Below are 12,456 nucleotides of genomic sequence, written 5' to 3'. Positions count from 1 at the left end.
TGCTCCGACTCTTTGCGACCCCGTGGACTATATAGCCCGCCAGGCACTTCTGTCCGTGGGATTTCCCAGGGAAGAATAATGGAGTGGGTTGCCACTTCCTTCTTCAGGGGATCTTCCCGACTCAGGGATTGAACCCAGGTCTTCCACATTGTAGGAAGATTCTTTGCCGTCTGAGCCACCAGGGAAGCCCACTGAGAGAGAAATGGAGGCCCTATATGGGAAAAGGTCTGCAACAAAGTAAGAGGGCCTCTTGCCCCAGTTTAACTTACTCTCGACCGAAGGTACCAATACCCAAAGGTTCTTTTAAAGATGTAAATGAGTATTTAAATATGAAATGTAATTCCTCCGTGGCTTTCCTTGACATTCATAGATAATGTGAAATTTCTCCCTATGCCCCCAAAGTCCTGAATGTTCTGGGCCCCGGCCCCTTCCTTCTAACGTCGCAACTCTCCTTCCCTCAGCCCTCTCCACCCATCCTAGCCTCCTTTGCCAAGCTTGTTCTCTTTCTTGACCTAGACACTGACTGGTTCCAGTACCTGGCCTCTACTTATTTCTCCAGTGTCAACCTAAAGACCTGCCTGCCCTTTCCTTGGCGACTGTCCTGCTAGTCACTTTTTAGCATGTAGTCTTCATTTAATTATGTGCCACAAATTAGGCACTATCCGATATAGATTATACATTCATTTGTTCATTTTCCATCTTGTATTGCCTGTAGGGGGGTTCACAGATGATTGCATAGAATGACAGGATAGATGGGAGTGAAAGAAAACCAGTGAAGGAAACAAAATGGTCAACTTGCTTTTCTTCCCTTTTCAAGAACACATTCAAGGAACTCCATTTCTTACCCTGAGATGAGCCTCAGGTTTCTGTCACCCACCAGATTCCGAACTTCCAGAGTCACAAGCCATATCAGGATCAGAACACCTGGGTTCTGCTCCTGGTACAATCCCCTAGCAATGAGGACAAATCGCATAATCTCACCTTTCCAAGGGTAATTAATGGCCCCACACTCAAGAGTCAGTAAGACAATGGGTGTTAATGTATTTTGTCCACTCCTTATAAGTTGCAAAACAAACAGAAGACAACAGTTAACAATTTCTGGTTATTTATTTCTGGATGCACAAAACTTCACATTTATTATCTTATTTAGGTCTCATAGAAGCTTTTGTGGAGAAGGAAATGGCAACCCACTCCAGTATTCTTGCCTAGAGAATCCTGTGGACAGAGGAGCCTGGTGGGCTGTCTATGGGGTCTCACAGAGTCGGACATGACTGAAGCAACTTAGCAGCAGCAGAAGCTTTTGAGGGGGTGTTATGTTATGACTCTCCCTTTATCAGTGAAGAAATGGGACTCAGAGATGTTAGGTGACTTGTCCACAGTCCCACAGTTATTAATAAATGACAACAGCATGATTTCAACCCAATTATAGCTGCCTGCAAAGCCCACTCTTAACCACTACACTTACTGTGTTAGTCAAAGGTAAGACTCTATCCCCATCCTTGTGTGTAATAGATACCACTAAAGACTGGTTTAATATAATAACGGCTATCATTTTCTCTCTCTTATTCCATACGTTCTCATCAACTTTTGTTGTTTTTGAGTTGCTAAGTTGTGTCCCATGAACTATATAACCCACCAGGCTCCTCTGTCCATGGGATTTCTCAGGAAAGAATATTGGAGCAGGTTGCCATTTCCTTCTCCAGGGCATCTTCCCTACCCAGGGATAGAACCTGCATTTCCTGCATTGGCAGGCAGATTCTTTATCACTGAGCCACCATGGAAGCCCCTCATCTACTTTGTAGATGAAGAAATTGCAGCTTGGAATATTGTTACTTAACAGAGCCACTCAACTGACAAGTAGTGGATTCTGAGGTGGGACAGGGAGGGGTTTTCTTTGTTATAGCTGTCTGTCTCCTGAGCCTCTCATTGGTGCCTTTCAACCCCCTAATTCAGCATCCAGGCTGCTATTTAATGTTGTGGTCCCCTCACCTACCCGCATACAAATCTCCAGGGGCCTCATACAGCTAGACTTTGGTCCACCATTCCTACTGTACCTTCATCATGCTCCAGTTCTCTGTGGCAGGAATCTTAAGGTGTGAAACAGATAACCAAATCCCTGCTAAAGGAGAGCTGGCTAAGTAATAATCAGCTTTTCCTCAATAACAGCATGTCAGCAGCCCAGCCAGCCAGAACCCAGATCTCTTCACCCCTCCCAACCAGGCCTGAGCATTTTCCATCCTATTGGTCTCAGGGTGCACAGAGGTAACTGGCAGCCAGAGGGTTGTACATTATAACCATTACTCTGTCCCAAACTCTTTTCCAAAGAATAACTAATGATGTGTTAACTGGGGATGTTATGGGCCAGCAAAGTCATCTCAGGTTAGGGATTACTTCAGGATTCAGTTCTTCAGCCCTTCCTGACTACCCACTCTTCCAGGAAGGACAGGTCACTTCCTCTGAGACCCCACTGTTGAGTGGACTGTTCCTGATTTGCTATTGGGATTCATTTCTGCTGATACAGCTGTTTTGCTTTTTTCATTTTCTTTTTAATTTAACTTGATTGTTCTTAGGCAGAACTCACTGGTAGCTCAACTGGTAAAGAATCTGCATGCAATGCAGGAGGCTCCAGTTCGATTCTTGGGTCAGGAAGATCCCCTGGAGAAGGGATAGGCTACCCACTCCAGTATTCTTGCCTGGAGAATCCCATGGACAGAGGAGCTTTGTGGGCTACGGTCCACGGGGTTGCAAAGAGTCAGACACGACTGAGCAACTAACACTGATTATTCTTACAAATAGGTAACATGTACAAGTAAACAAGTTCGAAATATCAAAGAGTTTACAATGAAAAGTAGATCTCTCCTACACTATCCATTCTTACCCCAGCATCCCTTTCTGGGGGCAAACACAGCACTAGCTTCCTGTGTTGCCTTCCAAGGTAGTCTAACCAGCAGTTCTCTACTCTGGCTACACATCAGAATCTCTTGGGAAACTTTTAGAAAATAAAAATACTTTGGTCTCATCCTCAGTTATTATGATTGAGTTGGGAAAGAGTGGGCTCAGGCATTGATGCTTTTTAAAAGCCCACCAGAAGATTCTAATATACACCTAGGGTTGATAAGCCTATCTGTGCATGTACAAGACTCCCCCAATCAACCAATTAGTCACTCTCATATATACTTAAAAAAAAAAAAAATGGGCAGGGACTTCCCTGGTGGTCCAGTGGTTAAGAATCCATCTTGCAATGAAGGGGACAGACAAGGGTTCGATCCCTGGTCAGGGAACTAAGATCCCATATGCCTCAGAGCAACTAAATCCACCTGCTGTGACTACTCAGCCTGCACGCTCTGGAGCTCGTGTGCCTCAACCAGAGTCCATGCACTGCAGTGAAAAGTCCCGCGTGGAGCTCGTGTGCCTCAACCAGAGAGTCCATGCACTGCAGTGAAAGGTCCCGCGTGGAGCTCGTGTGCCTCAACCAGAGAGTCCATGCACTGCAGTGAAAGATCCCGCGTGACAATGAAGATCCTGCATGCTGCCACTAAGACCTGACACAGCCAAATAAATAAATAAATTAAAAAAAAAAAAAAGAAATGGGCATACATTATTATTCTATACTCTTAGAAATTGATAATACTAAATTTTGAAGATTCTTCCATCTCAGTGCATAAAGAGCTCCTTTATGACTATCTACTGCTAAGTAACAAATCATTCCAAAACTTAGTGGCTTAAAATACCAATCGCCATTTTTGTTATTTCTCATGGTTGCTGTGGGTCAGAGGTTTAGTAAGAGTTTCCATGAGTGGTTCTGGCTTGGATCTCTCATAGAGCTATATAGTCAGATAGTGGCTAGAGTGGAGACAGGGAATGAAGAAGCTGAAGGCTGAACATCTCTCTTCATGCAGACTCAGGGCCTCACCCTGTGTCTCTCTGTATGGGCTAGTTTAGGCTTCCTCACATCATGGCAGTTTCAAGGCAGTCTGTGCTTAAATGACCTCTGAAGACTTCAAAGGTTCCAGTAATAGGAGGATTCTGTATAGCCTTTTAGGATCTGGCCTCAAAAGTCACATACTTACAAGTCTCAATAAGAGACATGTCCAAGTCACATTGTGAGAAGGACATGTCGGGTGGGGAAGGAATATCGCTGTGGCTGTCTTTGGTCATAGCAGCTGCATGGTATCCCACTCTTTAGGGGGACCATCATTCATGTAAGCAGTGATGGACATTTATATTGTTTCCATTCTTTTTAACTAATTAACTTAACCATGCTGGGTCTTAGTTCTGCCATGTGGGCTCTTAGTTGTGGGATCTAGTTCCCTGACCAGGGATTGAACCCGGGCCCCCTTCACTGGTAACAAGGAGTCTTAGGCACAGGCCACCAGGGAAGTCCTCTCCACTTTTCCTCAGCTCCCTCTCCCCCCAGTTCCTAGAGGGGGCTTGGCCCTTCTTGATGACTTGCCTCTCAAGGATGCTGTGTGGCAGGATAGGAAGTAACTATTCTCAGACTCAAGGAGAGATCCTCTCTTCTTTTTGGCCTTTGAGGGAAATTAGACTGAATCATCCCAGAGAGGGAAAGAATGGAGGAGGAAAGGAAATTTTTGAAAGCCTCTGCCAAGAGGGCTAGGCTTGGCAGGATCTTCGAGTGGCAAGGACCTGGGCCTTGTCCTGCCCTGGGGAGGTGGGAAGGTTTGCCATGTGGGTGCCTTTTGGTAGCTCTGGGAGCCTGAAGCCATAGCAAGAACCCCAGAACCCTGGCCAAGAACACCACTGTTTCAGGGGCATTATCAGTTTGGACAAGGGGCACATGTGTGGACACAGAATGGACAAAATAAAGGTTACAGGGCTTTTCTCCAGCTGAACTGAGTTAGACCAACAGGCCTTCACATGACCCTGGGGTGGAATGATGGTCACAGTAATTATTGAGATTGGATATCCTGCCAGCACTGTGGGATGGGGGCTTGGAATATATACAATTTGATTTGGAGGAAGAAAAGAAATGTGATTCTTACACTGGGGTGAAGCAGTACAAGTCACCCTTGCTATAATATTTAGGTACAGAAAGTGATCTGTTATTTGGTGTTTCATAGTGATAACAAACCCCAGCATTCCAGATTCGTTCTTTCAGGATTCTGAGCTAGGTGCTGTGAGAAATGGTCATTCAAGATGGAACATGATCTCTGCACTAAAATATTGACTTTCTCAACATTTCTTTACTTAAATGCTTTTATTTTTGGATAGCCAGGACAATATCTTAAAAGATTAGTAGTTGAAATTGTTCTTTCTGTTCATATTTTTATTAAAAGATAAGACAATAAGAAAGTGCACAAAGATTTAGCAAATGTTCTTTAAGAATACCAAAGGAAAGAAAAAAAGAAGGAAAAAATCAGCCTAAATAACCAATAGTTAGAAATATGTTAAATTATGGTACAGCCACCCAGTGGAACTCTGTGAGGCCATTAAAAGTCATGTGGTAATGGAATATTTAATGGCATAGAAAGATGTTTACATACATGTTAAACAAAATATCTAGGGACTTCCCTGGTGGTCCAGTGGTTAAGATTCCATACCTCCAATATAAGGACCAGAGGTTTGATCCCTAGTTGGGGAACTAAGATCCCACATGCTCTGTGGTGCAGGCCCCAAAGTATTAAACTACCTTTATGGGCTTCCCTGGTGGCTCAGATGGTAAAGAATCTGCCTGCAATGCAAGAGATCTGGGTTTGATCCCTGGGTCAGGAAGATCCTCTGCAAAAGGGAATAGCAACCCCCTCCAGTAGCCTTGCCTGGAGAATCCCATGGGCAGCAGAGCCTGATGGGTTACAGTCCATAGGGCCACAAAGAGTCAAACATGACTGAATGACTAACATACACTTTTTACTGAGAAGTAGCCACAAAGAAAGTTCTATACATACACTGCCACTAAGCCTCACCACAGTTCTATAAAATAAGTATCATTATTATCCACAATTTGCAAATGAAAAAATTGAGACCAGAGTTTAGGAAACTGTTTGATCCCTGTTCAGGGAACTAGATCCCACAGGCCTCAGCTAAGAGCTCACATGCAGCAACTGAAGATCCTAGCACAGACAAATAAATAAAAATGAATATTAAAAAAAAGAAGAGAAAATAAAAATGACGTAAAGGTTAAAATGCACCTAAGGAGAAAATATTGCATGGCTCATCCATCACCCAGGTTAGATCCTCAAAGTAAAACAAAGAGAACTTCACAGACTAGCCACGGTTTGGAGGCAGACTCAACAGGAAACCCACGTAGCTGAATAAAGGCATGGCATTACGTCAACGTCAGAGGGCAGGACAGTGAGGAACTGACATCAACTCTAGGTCAAGGATAAGAACAAATGAAATATGGCAGACAGCCAAGATTAAGTATAAAATGAGGGTGTGTTTGTGTGTGTGTTCGGTTGCTCAGTCGTGTCTGACTCTTGATGGCCCCATGGACAGTAGCCCACCAGGCTCCTCTGTCCGTGGAATTTTCCAGGCAAGAATACTGGAGCAAGTTGCCATTTTCAACTCCAGGGGATCTTCCTGACCCAGGAATAGAACCCAATTCTCGTGTGTCTCCTGCATCGGCAAGTGGATTCTTTACCATTGTGACACCTGGGAAGCCATAAAATGAAGGTGGAGCCCAATAAAATGAGGCTGGAGGCCATTCCAGCAGTTCCAAGGTGGGGCCAGGAAAACTCTTCCCTTCTATGGCTTCACAGAGGTTGTGTGGTTTGGCAAGCCAGAGGTGAAAGTCTTCCTATCAGGAAATGGAGGCTAAGTCAACCTGTAATGCCAGCGAAAGGTCCTGAAGGGGGACACTCAATGCCCAGTGACGTAAATTACCCAGGCTGGCAGCACTGTTTCTCAGGCCCTGTCTCCCAGTCAACCAATGTGTCTTCCACACGTTTTTCTTGCGTCTGTACCCACTTCCTTCCCTCCAGTTTCTCAATCCTCATTCTAAGCCAGTTCCTCATTCCTCTGGGAAAATTGCAAATCAACTATACTCCAACAAAAATTATTTTTAAAATATTTGCAACCACGTCCTTACTGATTAACAGGAATCATCTTCCTATTTAAATGCTGATATTTGAATCCTCTGCCTTGTCCTGGGCTTACCTACCTTCGATGACAACGACTTGACTATCTTTAAGGTAATCCAGTTAATCTTTGATAGTTATGATAACTAATGATGATTGGATGACTACTATTAAATTGAACAGTCTGAAACTGCTGTCCCTAGAGGACAAAAATAGTCAAAGAGGAGCAATTTTATATGGTTCAACTTAACATGCACTGGGTACATAGCTGCACATTACACAATATATTATTTCATCTCCACAACCACCATGTAAAAGAATTCTAACTTTACAGCTAAGCAAAGTGAGGTCCAGGGATATTGAATAATTTACACACCACCTCTTAAACACTATGGGTATTGCTTTTTTTCCTCACTGCAAGGCTTGGGCTATCTTAGTTCCACAACCAGGGATCGAACCTAGGGCCCTGGCAGTGAGAGTGCTAAGTCCTAACCACTGGACCGCCAGGGAATTCCTTGGTGTTGCCTTATTATAATAATTTTTGTCTCTGACCTACTGGCTTGTCTGGCTCTCTGGTTCCTCCACTCCGAATAATCTTTCAGAGCCTCTTCCTAGTTGAACATCCTTGGTTCCCTCATCATTGCTATTAACACAAGTGATGAACAGTGGGGGCCTGTGGACACCATTTCACCCAACACTAGGATTTGTGGTGGCCACTGACATACAACACAACCCATTCCCATTCTAGCAGGTCCTGAATTTCTGGCTCCTCTTCTTTCTAAAAGGTGCTTCACAAAATACCTTTCCACACATACCTCTCCTTCACCCAGTTGATTCCTTGCTGTGCCCTATTTCTTTCTTTTATTCCCCCCTCTTTACCTCCAAACTCAGTGTCTTAAAACCACCTGTGGACCCAGCAGTTCCACTCCTGGGTATATACCTAAGAGAACCAAAAACACATGTCCACGCAAAGACTTGCATAGCGAAAAAGTGAGAACAACCTACATGTCCACCAACTAATAAATGGGTAAATGAAATGTGGTATCTATATCCATCATAATGGAACATTATTCAGTCATAAAAAAGAATGAAGCTCTGTTACATGTTGCAGTATGGATGAACCTTGAAAATATTATGCTAAATGAGAATGGTCATGTTGCAGGAAGGGGGACCCCTTCCAGGGCCTGAAACTGGGCTCTTGTCTAACACTCAGAAATGAATTGTCTGAGGAGACACATGTGCTGACAAAGCAAGAGATTTTATTGGGAAAGGGCACCTGGGTGGAGAGCAGAGGGTAAGAGAACCCAGGAGGACTGCTCTGCCGCGTGGCTTGCAGTCTCGGGTTTTATGGTGATGGGATTAGTTTCCTGGTGGTCTTTGGCCAGTCATTCTAATTCAGAGTCTTTTCTGGTGGCTCACGCATTGCTCAGCCTAGATGGATGCTGGTGAGAGGGATTCTAGAAAGTGGACGGACACGCGGTGTCTCTTTTCGACCTTTCCCGAACTCTTCCAGTTGGTGGTGGCTTATTAGTTCTGTATTCCTTATCGGGATCTCCTGTCATAAAACAACTCATGCAAATGGTTACTATGGTGCCTGGCCAGGGTGGGCGGTTTCAATCAGTGTGCTTCCCCTAACAGACACAAAGGCCACACACATATCGTATAATTCTATTTATATGAAATGTCCAGAATAGATAAATCCATAGAGAAAGTAGATTAGTAGTTACCAGAGGATGAGAAAATAGATTAGTGGGGGCACAACGTAAGAAATACACTAAAAACCACAGAATTATACCCTTTAAAAAGATGTTTTTATATAATGTGAATTTTATCTCAATAAATACATATTTTAAAATCACCTATGATTTGAGTCATGTAAATTTTCAAAGCCTTCCAGTTTTCTTTTCAGTGAACTATAGATCTTGGGGTAGAGATTATGTTAAATAAATAGCTCCAGCTTTTCTTCCAGGAGGATCCTTTGGCAAGGCTTGTGGTCAGAAACAGAGAGGTCAACCATCTGGTCAGTCTTCCCTCACTCCAGCCCGTTTGGAGTCCTGGAACCGGGAGTGCTAGAGATAATGTTATTCAACTCTTCTGTTTTGTTCTTAGGAAAATCAACAGAGCCTTGAGAGAAGACAGAACCTTTTCAAGGTCATAGAATGAGTCAGTGGCATTGTTGGGCCTGCAGTCCTGTTTTCTCCTTTCAGGTAGAACACGTTTGTGTATAGACTTGACTACAGAAAGCATTCTCTCCTACGCATACTGGTAGCCCCTGTTTCCAATGAAAGAAGCTTCAAATTTCCTTCACTGACATCTGAAATCAGACCCATTGAACAGGCTTATAGGAGGTGAACTGATGCAAATACTAGCTTATCCCTACCTAGCCAACAATTAGCACTAAAGTTTGTTAGCGGATTTGACTGTCTCATTCTGGCATATTGAAAAATAAGGTAAAAATAGATTTCTTGCAAAAGAGTTGCTTATATTCCCAGCCAGAACTAAGCCCAGTGGGCATATGACAGGAAGGACTTGGGCTGGGCTGTTTTAGAGACTTTTTAAAAGGGGCAAAGCTTTACTCCTATCCTCAAAGACTTTGAGTTTGATGAGAGTACAAATGTATAGAAATAACACAGCCTAGAATGTAGAAACTCCTATTGACATGGAAGCAGACCAATAGTTTGGAGTTCAAAGTAGAAAGAGTCTTAACTGGAGCATAAAGAATCCATGGTGGGAACAGCATTTGGACTGGGTGGTATGGGACAGGTCAAGGGCTCAGCAAGAATGAAGAGGCAAAGTCAGAGAGAATGAAAAACACTAGGGTGGAGCTTAGAGTATGTATAGAGAAACTGTACAAAATAAAATAAGAAGGAATACTGGGGCCAAATTTCGGAGTGCTATTTATGTCAGGATTAAGAAAGATTGCTCAATTTTTTGAGGGGCTCAGTAGGGGTAAGAACAGCCTCACACACTCTGATAGAGCCTCTTAGAGCAAAATTTGCATTATTTATTCAAACTCTTAGATAGCTTCAAACTCTTTGGGCCTGGGGTTTCACTTCTAGATATTTCCACTAAGAAATGTAAGTGTTCATTACACCATAATTTATACTACTAGAAAATTAGAAACAACAGAGCAGTGGAGCAGTTGTTCTCAATAGGAATAATTTGATCTCAGGGGACATTTGGAAATGTCTGGAAATGTTTTTTATTTCCACAATTTAAAGGGGAGGGAGTGCTACTGGCATCTAGTGGGTAGAGTCCAGGAATGTTGCTAAACATCTTTATAGTGTACAGGACAGCTTCCCACAACAAAGAATCACTGAGCCCAAAATGCCAAGGTTGAGAATATACATATGGATATAGATAGGTATGGAAAGGTTTAAAAATATACGAAGAATATTGGCGATGGTAATATCTGGGATTATGTTTTATTTCCATTTTTTCTTTTGTGACTTCCTGTACTTTCTAAGTTTTAATCAATAATATATAGGACTATTTTATCTGATATGAGTATTGCTACTCCTGCTTTCTTTTGGTCCCTATTTGCATGGAAAATCTTTTTCCAGCCCTTCACTTTCAGTCTGTATGTGTCCCCTGTTTTGAGGTGGGTCTCCCGTAGACAACATATGTAGGGGTCTTGTTTTTGTATCCATTCAGCCAGTCTTTGTCTTTTGGTTGGGGCATTCAACCCATTTACGTTTAAGGTAATTACTGATAAGTATGATCCCGTTGCCATTTACTTTATTGTTTGGGGTTCGAATTTATATACCATTTTTGTGTTTCCTGCCTAGAGAATATCCTTTAGTATTTGTTGGAGAGTTGGTTTGGTGGTGCAGAATTCTCTCAGCTTTTGCTTGTCTGAGAAGCTTTTGATTTCTCCTTCATACTTGAATGAAATCCTTGCTGGGTACAATAATCTGGGCTGTAGGTTATTTTCTTTCATCATTTTAAGTATGTCTTGCCATTCCCTCCTGGCTTGAAGAGTTTCTATTGAAAGATCAGCTGTTATCCTAATGGGAATTCCCTTGTGTGTTATTTGTTGTTTTTCCCTTGCTGCTTTTAATATTTGTTTTTTGTGTTTGATCTTTGTTAATTTGATTAATATGTGTCTTGGGGTGTTTCACCTTGGGTTTATCCTGTTTGGGACTCTCTGGGTTTCTTGGACTTGGGTGATTATTTCCTTCCCCATTTTAGGGAAGTTTTCAACTATTATCTCCTCAAGTATTTTCTCATGGTCTTTCTTTTTGTCTTCTTCTTCTGGAACCCCTATGATTCGAATGTTGTAGCGTTTAATATTGTCCTGGAGGTCTCTGAGATTGTTCTCATTTCTTTTAATTCGTTTTTCTTTTATTCTCTCTGATTCATTTATTTCTACCATTCTATCTTCTAATTCACTAATCCTATCTTCTGCCTCTGTTATTCTACTATTTGTTGCCTCCAGAGTGTTTTAATTTCATTTATTGCATTATTCATTATATATTGACTCTTTTTTATTTCTTCTAGGTCCTTGTTAAACCTTTCTTGCATCTTCTCAATCCTTGTCTCCAACTCTAGCCACTTGCTTAAAAAAAAAAAAAAAGAATATATAGGACTTTGTGGGACTTCCCTGGTGGTCGAGTAGTTAGTTAGGAATCTGCCTTTCAATGCAGGGGATGCAGGTTCAATCCCTGGTTAGGGAACTAAGATTCCAGATGCTGCAGGACAACTAAGCCCACATGCCACTACTAGAGAGAAGCCCATACACCTCAGGGAAGACCCAGTGCAGCCAAAAAAAGAAATATAGGACTTTGAATTAGTCAAGAGTAATATAATTCAGGTTGAGTCCAGGGGACAAAGGTTTAAGTCCTGGTCTGAGTCCAAGAATCAGGCGTGCCAACATCTAAGGGCAGGAGAAGATCTATGTCCCAGCTCAAACAGAGGGCCAATTCACCCTCCCCTCATCTTTTTTTTTTTTTCCTATTCAATCTCCTGATGGATTGGGGGATACTCACCTGTGCTGGGGAGGGTAAAATTCATTACTTTGTCTAATGACTCAACTAATCTCTTCTGAAACACTCTTAATGACAAACCCAGAAGTAATGTTTTACTAGCTACTTGGGCATCCTTTAGCCCAACTAACACATAAAATGAACCACCATGAACATCATTTAAAAACAACATTACTGAGCATCAAGGATTATGCTAGACAGCCTTGCAAAGCCTCAATAATCAGTCCTGACAGGTGCCTGCCCTCACTGGAGCTCACAGTACAGAGAAGAAGACACAGAGCAGACAAACATAAAACCAGAAAACACGTTTTAATAGTGAAAAAGGAAATAAACGGATGATATGACAGGCAGGAATTGGGGAGAGAGTGACTGGGGCTCCCTGAGATAAGACAATTAAGGGTGACTAAGGACATGGCAACCTACTCCAGTGTTCT

At 42.5% G+C, this 12,456-nt stretch overlaps 1 protein-coding gene across 1 annotated transcript in view; it reads left to right on the top strand.

Moving 5' to 3' along the window:
* Nucleotides 1-12,456, top strand: part of PDE6A (phosphodiesterase 6A, cGMP-specific, rod, alpha) — a 126,417-nt gene that overhangs the window by 36,126 nt on the left and 77,835 nt on the right. The gene's annotated exons all lie outside the window — the stretch shown is intronic.

The sequence above is a fragment of the Bison bison genome, unplaced genomic scaffold, assembly GCF_000754665.1.
Source record: "Bison bison bison isolate TAMUID 2011002044 unplaced genomic scaffold, Bison_UMD1.0 scf7180017864291, whole genome shotgun sequence".
NCBI lineage: Eukaryota > Metazoa > Chordata > Mammalia > Artiodactyla > Bovidae > Bison > Bison bison.
This window is presented reverse-complemented; position numbering and strand designations above follow the sequence as displayed.